The following is a 12,319-nucleotide window of genomic DNA, read 5'->3' as shown; positions in this document are numbered from 1 at the left end:
TGCTGCATTTGAAGAGACTGTTCTCAAGCACTTCAAGGAAGCACCTACGACGAGTCCTCGAGTGGTTGGACACAACTTGGGGGTCACTCATCAGTTAGTCTGTGAGGTTCTGAGTAACTACGGCCAGCATCCATTTAGTTTCCACCCTGTCAAAGACCTAAATCCTATGGCGGACTATGACCACAGGCTAGGGTTTTTCCGGTGGTTTCTGTTAAGTGTTGCACGAGGTCCTGACTTCCCCACCATTGTGTTGTTTACCAACGAGTGCACCTTCTGTCAAGATGGCCTTTACAACACTCAAAACATTCATTACTGGGCAAGGGGAAATCCTCATGTCACATGCGTCCAGGGAAACCAGGAACGATTTTCATTTAACTTTTAGGTAATCATTGTGGGCAACCATCTGATTTGGCCAGTCCGTCTACCTCCTCAACTTACTGGGGCCAATTGCCATGATTTTTAGTAAGAAACTCTACCCAGCCTGCTGGAAGACGTTCTCCTGGACATCTGACTACGCATGTGGTTGCAGCATGATGGGGCATCCGCACATAACAGTTGTGCTGTGCACATATATTTAAATGAACTCTTCGACGGCCAGTTCAGTGGCAGAGGTGCTTGTAGGACATGGCCCTGGCGACCAGATCTCACGCCACCGAACTTTTTCCTATGGGGATTCTTCAAGTTTCTATTTCACCCACCTGGATGTGAACCACCTACAAATGAAGAGGAATTAATGTATCACATTCAGCATGCCACCAATCACATCAGGACAATGCCAGGAATCTTTGAAAGAGTTCGGCAAAACACCGTTCGGCATTACCAAGCTTGTGTCACTTCAGAGGGTCGCCAGTTTGAGCACCTGCTTTAGTAAACAGTGTCCTAGCTACAAAAAAGGCTCTTTTCAGTGCCGACACAATTTGTAAAAGGCTTTCTGTACATGAACTAACAGCTGTTGATGGGTTTGTTCCCAGAACGTCTTATCATGAAACTGCAATGGATGTGTCGGGACCTTGGTGGATTTGCCCCGAGGCCCCCAGAGTGGAAAGCTGGCACAGTACCATCGAGTGTGTGGGATGCCTTGGATACGTTGTGATCTCTGGCAGGCAAAGCATTCACAGTTATGCATTCTCCAGACCATCGGCAACAGGGCAAACCCGCAGTCAATCAAAGTGCATGGCAGCAAGTTTCCATAGTTTATAAATGGTGCGCTGTTGACCTACACAACATTATTTCTTTTGGGTTAAAATTTCGTGACACCTTTTTTTCGAAGTGCGTATTACTCCCTAAGAGCTTACTAGTTATTGTTTATTGTAATATACTGGGTGCTTTTCTGTCCGACTTAAGCTGAGGGCAATCATCAAGTAATGTATTTTGTAAGCAAATGTAGCTTATTTGACTATAAAAATTCAATTTATTGAAAGTAAGAACAGATACCTCGGTGAAGGTTTGAAATGAATCTGCTCCAGTTCTAATGAAGATCATTTCATTCACTACACTCATGTTGCCTCATCCTTCGTTGAATACTGAGGGGCTTAGCCAAGGATACTTCGGTCTCCTCAAACAATTGTGTACATAGGAGAAACTGCCCTTAATGTAAGTTTCTTAGCAGAAAGTCCAAAGCAGATTACAAATATTTTACTTCAGGTTATGTGTAAAACTAGGCACCAATTAATCAGTAATAATTGCAAAAGTAGGAGCGATGAGAACTATGCCCTTAATATTGATTTCAATGCTTTGTCATGTCTCAGTGAAGATGTGGCGCACAGTACCTGGCCTTGCCTTCAAATGCAAGAAGGTTGACAGTTCAGTGGGTGGTAAAAGAGTAAATTGTTTGTCTTCTGCAAATAAATCTCAAACGAAGAATGAATTACTGTGATTTCTAATGGTTCCACGTATTTATCAACTGAATGGCTGACTACATTGCTAGCGTTTGAGCATAATTTCACAACTCACCATAGGCAAAGGATTTCAAAGTGCAAAAAGGTGATGGAAGTACTCATAGAGTCTCAATTTGATAAAACTGACAGAAACAGTCATTCCTTGTAATTGACGACAAGGACTAGTTTCAGCTAAACAAGAGGCAAAACAAGCTAAAGCTAAAGGTAAAGAAATAATGATAAACCAACAATAAAGTTGGTTTAGGTTGAAATATTTCATTTGAGCAATTCTTGTGGTGTAGATAAATTGAACTAATGTACCACAAAGAAATGGGATGATACAAATAAGTCTAAAGAGGTCAAACAATAGAAAAATTAATTGCACTACTTGATCATTGCCCACCCAATACTGGAGTTAAAATTCATTTCAGCAAAGATACCCTAGTGGTCACAAATTTTATCCCAACCATCACTCCCTTATTTAACACAGTCACAATTATCACTGTGTCAGTGGCTGTCTCTCAGAAAAGCTGATTGGTCAATTTTTGCCACCAAAATAGTGTTTGAATTTAATCAGTTGAAGGGAATTGATGATATTGTGTAAGAAAAAGTGAGAATAAATCTCACACACTACAAGTGACAATCTCCCACTTCTTTGGGAAGTGTCTTGTGGTGTGGTGGCTAGAACTGATTGCTGCAGCCATCAAAGCATGGAGATGGGCACTTCAATGGTTCAAATGTCATTCTTCCACAGAAAACCTTACTAAGTGTGGGATTGATTTTTAATAAGAAAGGAAAAAAGAAATGTTAGGAACAGCTTAGCAAGAGTTCACACTTCATCTTCACTAGTATGGGCCGAACTTTGCCACATTTACAGTATTCAGCTCTGTAAAATACTTTTGGGTGTTCTTACCAATGATAAAATTATCACTGGCTCTTGTGTCAGAGATGAATACCTTGCCTTATTTCTCGCCATTGTGTCTGAATCCTGTAAACTTATGATGGGGTCAGTCACAGCACTTCGGGCTGTGTAATGTTTGAGTGAATTACAAACAGAACCCCCCCCCCCTCCCCCCAACACACACACACACACACACACACACACACACACACACACACACACACTCTCTCTCTCTCTCTCTCTCTTTCTGCCTCTCCTCACCAGTTAGGGCTGATCATGACTTATTTACTTATTTTAGGGAATTTTATGCTTTGGCTGCTGCAGTTTTACTAAAGATGATGTCAACATAGTTTCCAAGGTAATTTTGTTTTAAAATAATAAATCATATGCTGTGTGTATTACTGCGGTGTATTGTTTCGCCTGTGTACATCACCATTTTGACATTAGAGCATATTAAGATTTTGTCTTACTGAGCAAGTTGTTACCTTTTTGAAGATTTATTCATGAATAGGTATTCCACAAAATTATTCGATATAGTTCTGTCTCACTCATAGACTGTGCTTAATTATGACACATGACAAGAATGAATGTGAAGTTCCTCAAAACCAGTGACATATGGTCTGCATAGAAAGCGTCTGTTCAAACTAGAACAAGCCAGATTGGGGATTCAGCATCCAATATGTATGGTCACTACCAGTTGTCATGGATATCTCAGAAGTACAAGCAATTTTCTCAAAGATGAGACATGGAACTATAATGGATTCTCACAGAGTTAAAACTTCCGTGCATAAATACATGCCCATCAACTCTGTTTATTAAATTTTATCGTAGCAGACACAAGACTTTCCATTGATTATCTATCAGCAGTAGAAGAATTTTTCAGAAGCACCCTGGGGCTCTTGTCTTACTGTGTGTTTCATTCAGTTGTAATATAATGTGGCGAAAATGTTTTTGTGCTGAAGTTTGGAATGTGTATCACTGCTTAACACAAGAAAAACAATGGTCAATATGCCACATCTTATTAAAGATATCCTCCGCCAAAGAGAGAAAAAAAAAAAAAGAAAAAAGAAAAAAGAAAAAGGACGTATCTTGTGTAATCCAGAGTGCTTTTTCTTGATGCTGCCCTAGGTTCAACTTGATGTTACTGCATTGCCACGTGGGAATTGTGTAATGAAGTAAGTAAGTTTCAGTACTTCTTGTACACAAAGAATTTTATTTTGTATGCTAGATGTTTGACGGTGAACATACAAAGTCTGACTACATGCTGTTAATACAAAAATTCGGTCCAAGGCAGACTTAAGACTGATGTAGGACTAACCTCTGGCAGTGTAAAAATCGCCTCTATTTATATGATTTTAAACAATTGAAGGGGTCGGAGAGATATAGTCATAAGCCACATCGAACTGGTTTTGAGATACAGCGAGTTTAAAGTTCCACGGAGGTCTGAAAATGTTTAATACAAAATAGAAAAGTTATTTCTACTGCAAACACTTGCTTAATACTTGTGAAGCATGTTGTTAAATAGTCAACTCTCTGCATGCTATAAAATATTAATTTTAGAATGATTCTAATTCAGATGTAGTCAATGGTGGCTTATGACTATATCTCCCAAAAAATTGTTTAAAACATAAAGTATGAATTTGTAAGGATTTATCTTAACTACTCTTACACAGCAAGCAGAATATATAATTTTTGCACATTAATATGTACATATCAGGTATCTGAGACGTATAAATTACTTTTTCATTGATACAGTTACATCAAGGAAGTTCCCCTACCACATCATTGTACAGGTTATTTCCAGTACATGACCAAAAGAAATCTTGATTTGCTGCAGGTATGTATGGCATAAGAGACAGTACATCATCAATTTTTTTCTGGTTAATTGGTAGTGGCTTTCTGTACTTTATTGGTAGCTGATATGTATTTGGTTCGACTAGCCTTCCTTTCTTTTTGACACGAATATCCACTGACATGAAAGCTCCTATGTCTGAATAAGAGTGCTTTACACATAGCTTGAAGGGATCTTCAGACTCAATTTTAAATTGAGTAGCTTCACTGAAATGGTGGGGATCTCCAGATGTGGATTCTGTACATTTTGAGATCAATGTCTTCAGGCTTTCCAAACTTCTGAAGTCTTCTCTTACCATTTTAGTTACAATGAAATGTTTAGGAGTCGCAGATTTTATTACTTCTGCCCATTCATCTGGAGTGTACACTATTGGACGTCTGTTTCTTGCATACCGTTCAATGCGACCAAAATCACGACCGCAAGGTAGCATGGTGTCACCTACCACAGGGAAGTAATGCTGGACAGAATCAAATCTTTTGGTAGCAACAAGGGACCTTTCCAAAGCAATAATAGTCCAATTCTTTGCCTGACCCTTGCAGTTGTCTGTGATTATGTGGAGATGTTTTGTCTGAGGATTAGGTATCTCCAAGTACTTCAATAAGCAACTCCCAACCTCATCTGAGCCCCGTCCTCCATCATTCTTGCTCCACATAAACATATAACCCTTATTTGATCCACAGTCATGGATACCATAGTTGTAAGTCCGTATTTTCCTCTAGGAAAATGCTGGACCAACTGTTAGTTTAGGTGTGGGGAACGTATGCTGCATATCCATTGCTATCACGTGATGCTCTTTCGAATTTTATTTAGCCAGAGCAGTTAAAGACGCAATCATATTTTGTCCTCTGTCAGCATTTTTGAGATGCAGTTCATATTGTTGTTTCTTTTCTGTGACTTCTTCTGCACATAATTCTGGGTTATTTAATGCAATTAGAAATCCATCACATTTTGAACAGGTGTCACTTTTTGGTAGTTTGAAGCCTATGTTAAATTCAGATACGAAAATTTCTCTGAATTTACTTTCAGGTACTGCAGGAACCTGCTTTTCATTGCAGTATTCTGAGTATTTATCTCGAAATAAGGAAGCAGTTGTGAGATCACAATCCAAATACACTTTATTGGGGTTCTGTTGCCTACTGTAATGACTGTTATATTTCGGTATGACATAGAGAAATTGTCTAACACTTTGTATTGCTTCGTCTTGAAATTTATGTGGGTAGTTTCCATGTTTTCCTGAAAGAAAAAAAAGATGAACTTACACTCCTGGAAATGGAAAAAAGAACACATTGACACCGGTGTGTCAGACCCACCATACTTGCTCTGGACACTGCGAGAGGGCTGTACAAGCAATGATCACACGCATGGCACAGCGGACACACCAGGAACCGCGGTGTTGGCCGTCGAATGGCGCTAGCTGCGCAGCATTTGTGCACCGCCGCCATCAGTGTCATCCGGTTTGCAGTGGCATACGGAGCTCCATCGCAGTCTTTAACACTGGTAGCATGCCGCGACAGCATGGACGTGAACCGTATGTGCAGTTGACGGACTTTGAGCGAGGGCGTATAGTGGGCATGCGGGAGGCGGGGTGGACATACCGCCGAATTGCTCAACACGTGGGGCGTGAGGTCTCCACAGTACATCGATGTTGTTGCCAGTGGTCGGTGGAAGGTGCACGTGCCCGTCGACCTGGGACCGGACCGCAGCGATGCACGGATGCACACCAAGACCGTAAGATCCTACGCAGTGCCGTAGGGGACCGCACCGCCACTTCCCAGCAAATTAGGGACACTGTTGCTCCTGGGGTATCGGCAAGGACCATTCGCAACCGTCTCCATGAAGCTGGGCTACGGTCCCGCACACCGTTAGGCCGTCTTCCGCTCACGCCCCAACATCATGCAGCCCGCCTCCAGTGGTGTCGCGACAGGCGTGAATGGAGGGACGAATGGAGACGTGTCGTCTTCAGCGATGAGAGTCGCTTCTGCCTTGGTGCCAATGATGGTCGTATGCGTGTTTGGCGCCGTGCAGGTGAGCGCCACAATCAGGACTGCATACGACCGAGGCACACAGGGCCAACACCCGGCATCATGGTGTGGGGAGCGATCTCCTACACTGGCCGTACACCACTGGTGATCGTCGAGGGGACACTGAATAGTGCACGGTACATCCAAACCGTCATCGAACCCATCGTTCTACCATTCCTAGACCGGCAAGAGAACTTGCTGTTCCAACAGGACAATGCACGTCCGCATGTATCCCGTGCCATCCAACGTGCTCTAGAAGGTGTAAGTCAACTACCCTGGCCAGCAAGATCTCCGGATCTGTCCCCCATTGAGCATGTTTGGGACTGGATGAAGCATCGTCTCACGCGGTCTGCACGTCCAGCATGAACGCTGGTCCAACTGAGGCGCCAGGTGGAAATGGCATGGCAAGCCGTTCCACAGGACTACATCCAGCATCCCTACGATCGTCTCCATGGGAGAATAGCAGCCTGCATTGCTGCGAAAGGTGGATATACACTGTACTAGTGCCGACATTGTGCATGCTCTGTTGCCTGTGTCTATGTGCCTGTGGTTCTGTCAGTGTGATAATGTGATGTATCTGACCCCAGGAATGTGTCAATAAAGTTTCCCCTTCCTGGGACAATGAATTCACGGTGTTCTTATTTCAATTTCCAGGAGTGTATATCCTCTTCCTAATAGAAATATTTGTATAGTACTCAGTTTGGTTACATCCCTAACTTATAGCACAGAGTAACATACAAACCTCTTCCATCTTCTTTTGGCACTGCAAATCCCTGCTTCATTTGATATTGCAAATTCCTCACTCTTTGTGCGTGTATCTGTAAGCCATGAACCCTTAGGAAAGCTTCCTTGCAGATCATGGCTTCTATTCCGCATACCCTCACATATTTTCTTGGAAGTCTTTTTTGGATAGCTTTGAAAGAAATTATGACTAATATAACAAAATGGAATAAATATACAAAATATTGAACCATTTTTATTTAAATAGTGAACAAACCTCCACCTTTTCGGTTCCATTTTCATACAGCTCATCAGGTAAGTATTCTGTTCATTAAAGTTTCCTTTGTTCCAAAATGAATGAAAAATGTTTTCTTCCTCACCAAGCAGTTTTGTGAAGCATTTATTTAAACAAGTACAGGGACTTCCTATAGTAGCAGCCTGAACAGTCTTGTGGGTTTTTAAAGACTTATACTGCTGACCAACATTTCGTCGATGTTTTGCTTTATTTTTCTTCCACTGATCAATATTTCGCTTTCTTCTCCATGAAGGCTTTGGTTTTTCAGGTGATTCTTCATTTATTCTACTTATTTCAAGCTATAATATGAAGAACAAAATAGTCTAAGAATTTGCGTGAGATATAGTCATAAGCCACACAAAACATTAAATTTCGCTAAAATCAATTTAATGAGAAAATATTTTTTACACATCTTTTGCCTTAGAAACTACATTATTGCACCATTAAGCAGTAATATAAATGTGCCCATCAAGTTTCATCATTAACACACAGGATGGCTGTCAAATGCGTTGGCAATGTTGAGAGAAACAAAGTCACAAGCCACAGGAAATTAATCAGCAGAAATAAACCGTTTTATATACTTACCGAAACATCATCTAAGCTGGAACTGCTGGTCGATGGATGCCAAGATTCATCACTGTCAGGATCCAAAGGGTAAAGCTCTTCACTTCCACTACTGTCTGTGTCAAATATGCGTTGAAGACCCGAAGACGGTTCCGACGTTCCTGACCCACCTGCCCTTTTGCCGTGGCTTGTGACTATGTATCTTCTGAAACTACCACCAGATGGCACAGCATAGAACTGCACTCCATCATAGCCTGCCATCTGTTGCAGTAACATGGAACTTGTTCAACATGTTGTGAAAAAGACATTGTTAAGAATGCCGCAACATGAAAAACTCAATTTCGTGAAAGTTGTGGCTTATGACTATATCTCTCTGAGCCCTTCAATTACTTTTATTGTTACACATTGAATTTTGCATATTTAACAATTAAAGTTTTTACATACATCTTCCCAAATCACATAGAAAATTACATAGAATAACTGAATAATTTTATACAAAGACAGGAAGGAATTAAATTTTGTATGAGTAAAATTTTACATTTCTATACAGTTGTTAGTACAGTTTTATTGACTAACACCAATTAAAACATAAACATGTTTGATTCTGTCTGAAAAAGCATTGTGTCATGTTTCTGTTTGGAGAATGAACAATTTCTGACTTAAAAAACATAAAAATAGCTGTCTCTTGATGACTTGAAATATCATAACTTTAATTGCTAATTACTCCATAACTACAATAACAAATTTATTCCTTCCGTGTGCCTGTAGTTTGTATTGTGTGCAAATTATGATGGTACATTAGTTTTTAATCCAACATGTTTCCTTCATTCGATATACTGGTGAGGCCCAACGTAAACAATGTCACCACAATAATTTAAATTAATGTAAATTTCAGAGTTGCTTTGGTGAATTCGAATACAGATAACCAGAAATATGTTTCCTTTATTCTATGTATTGGTGAGACACAACGTAGTCAAAGTCAAAGCAACATTTTAAATTGGTGTAAATTACTAATATTACATATATACCCTCATGGGAGAGTGGAGATGAGTCTGGAATAGGATACAGGATTCCAAAGGGGTTGTGGTGCTACAGTCCATGGAAGCTGCATTGTGCATTACATTATTTTCCAATACGTCAGTAGAAATGAAAACATCTCAGCCATGGGAATTAACTGCACGTTCTCAGTCTTCTAATTTGGTATGGTGAGATGGGGTATTTTCCTCCTAATGGCTAAAGAGTTGCATTATTGCAGCCTTGAGGTCAGCAAAGGTTCCTCATTTTTTGAACAACTACACCATGATCTCTCTGTTGAATGGAATGTACAAACTCTTCAAAAGGATGATGAACTGCCAAATTCTCCAATTCAGGCAATATTTACTCCAGTATCAATGCAGTTTTTACCATCTTATACTCTTGATATATCCAATTAAAAAGCATTCAGGCATCATCAATATCTAATATTTTGTAATTGGTGTCAGTGGCATCATATCCATGGTGAGCTGTGTGGTTTGTTGATTGCTGTGTGTTGATGACTTCTCTTTACATTGCAGCTCCACATCACTGGTATAACAAAATGTCAGCTCTAGGGAGGTGTTCAGAAGGCTCCAGACTGGATACTGAACAGTGGCACCCAGTTCTCTACAAAAACCCACACCACCAATGTGGAGACTGGTCGCCTCGCCTCGTCCATTCATCCTGTGAGTGGACGGGTGACCACTCCTCTGCTTCTTCAGTAGGGTCCAAGCAGGCACACAGGGTGGGGGGGATTACTAGTTATCAGGAGCTCCAACACTAGGCCCGTTATGGGGCCCCTTAGGAGCAGAGCATTCAGGGCTGGAAAGAAAGCCAATGTGCACCCAATACATCTGTCGGGAGGCCTCATCTGAGATGTTGAGGCGGCCTTGCCTGTGGCTATCGAGCATGCAGGGTACAGTCATTTGCAAGTTGTGCCTCATATCGGCACCAACAACGCCTTTTGCTTGGGGCCTGAAGCCATCCTCAGCTCATTCCAGTGACTGGCAGAGGTAGTGAAGACTGCTGGCCTCGCGTGTGGGGTACAAGCAGAGGTTGCACTTTGCAGTATTGTTTCCAGAGTTGATCAGGATCCTTTGGTTTGCAGCCAAGTGGAAGGTCTCAACCAAGTCTTGGTCGACTCTGTGATGGTCTTGGCTGCAGAATTGTAGACCTGCATTATCTTGTTAGGATTTGTAGAACTCCCCTTGATGGGTCAGGGGTGCACTACACAAACTAAGCAGCTACTCAGGTAGCAGAGTACTTGAGGAGTGCACATGAAGGTTTTTTAGGCTAAACGGTACTTTGAGGTCCTCTTATGACAACTCGCAGTCGATATACAGCAAAGGAAGCCAGACGGCCTTCAGAATAAAGGCACTTCAACTGTCACAATATCAGCAAACTGTCGAAGTGTTTGAATACAGTTCTCATATTTACTGCCCTCCGGGAAAGTTCTTATGCTCAAATTATTCATGGATCGAGAGCTGGCTGAAACCCAAGGTGGAAAGCTCTGAGATATTTAGCGAGTCATGTTATCTGTTTCCATATAATAGCTGTAGGTGAAACCATGTTAATTGTTGGATTTTCCTACCAGCCATCCGATTCCGCTGTGACAGTTCTATAGTCATTCAAAGAAAATCTTGTCAGTAGCGCATAAATACTGACTTTGTGCAAGACTAGTTGCAGGTGACTTTAACGTACTGAGTATAGATTGGGATTCCTATGGATTCATTGGGGTGGTATAGACTGCCAATCATGTGAAATACTTTTGAACATGATTTCTGAAATCTATCTTGAGCAGCCAACTCAGCAGCCCACACACACTGGAAATATCTTAGACCTTGTAGCTATAAATAGGATGGATCTTATCAACAATGTCAGTATACAAACAGGGATTAGCAATCTTGATATCATAATAGCAACTATGGTTTCTAAAGTTAATAAATCAGGAAAGAAGGCTAGGAGAGAATTTCTGCTAGATAGAGCAGAAAAGCAGTAGTTAGCATCTCACTTAGAGAGTGAATTGACAATACTTAGTTCCAGTAAGGTGGATATAGAGGAATTACGGGCAAAGTTTAAGCATATTGTAAATCATGGTCTGGAGAGTTAACTGCGTAGTAAGTGGATGAAGGATAAAAAGGAACCTCCATTGTTTAAAAATGAAATTTGGTAGATGCTGAGGAAACAGAGGCTGTTGCACTCTCACTTCAAAAGAAAATGCCCAAATGATGGCAAGTGAAGGTTAGTAGAGATTAATGCATCTGTGAAAAGATCTATGTATGAAGCACACAACGACTATCGCAGTCACACCTCAGCAAAAGCTCTGGCAGAGTACCTGAGAAAATTCTAGTCATATGTAAGTCTTTCATTCAGTCCCTTGTTGACCAGTCCAGCATGGCAGTTGAAGATAGCAAAACGAAAGCCAAAGTTTTAAATTTTGCGTTCAAGAAATTGTTCACACAGGGGAATCATGCAAAGATATAGTCATTTGAGCATCAGACTGACTCTCATAAGATGACAAAGCAATAACCATCTCTGGCGTAGAGAAACATCTGGGAGGTTTGAAAGAAGATAAATCACCAGGTCTGGATGGAATCCCAATCTGGTTTTACAAAGAGTATTCTATGGTATTGGGCCTCTACCTAGCCTACATTTATTGTGAATCTCTTGCTCATCACAAAGTCCCAAGTGGCTGGAGAAGAGCACAGGTGATGCTAGTAAATAAGAAAAGTAAAAGAACAGGCCCAAAAAATTACCGACTAATATCCCTAACTTCGTTTTGTAGCTGAATCCATGAACATATTCTAAGTTTGAGCGTATTAAACTTTCTTGAGTCTGAGAAGCTTATGTCCAAGAATCAGCATGGGTTTAGAAAGGATTGCTTGTGAGAAACTCAGCTTGTCCTTTTGTCACATGACGTACTGCAATCTGTAGATGGAGGGCAACAGACAGATTCCATATTTCTAGATTTGGTACATTGGTGCATTGCAAGCTGTTGCCATAGGTATGAGCACATGGAATAAGTTAACAGATGTGTGAGTGGCTCGAAGATTTCGTAAGTAAAAGAACACATTA

At 41.0% G+C, this 12,319-nt stretch overlaps 1 protein-coding gene across 1 annotated transcript in view; it reads left to right on the top strand.

Moving 5' to 3' along the window:
• The window catches only part of LOC124720283, a 198,243-nt gene that overhangs the window by 82,520 nt on the left and 103,404 nt on the right, over positions 1 to 12,319 (top strand). The gene's annotated exons all lie outside the window — the stretch shown is intronic.

The sequence above is a fragment of the Schistocerca piceifrons genome, chromosome 11, assembly GCF_021461385.2.
Source record: "Schistocerca piceifrons isolate TAMUIC-IGC-003096 chromosome 11, iqSchPice1.1, whole genome shotgun sequence".
Taxonomy (NCBI): Eukaryota; Metazoa; Arthropoda; class Insecta; order Orthoptera; family Acrididae; genus Schistocerca; species Schistocerca piceifrons.
Note: the sequence above shows the minus strand (reverse complement) of the source record. Positions and strands in the feature narration are given on the sequence as shown.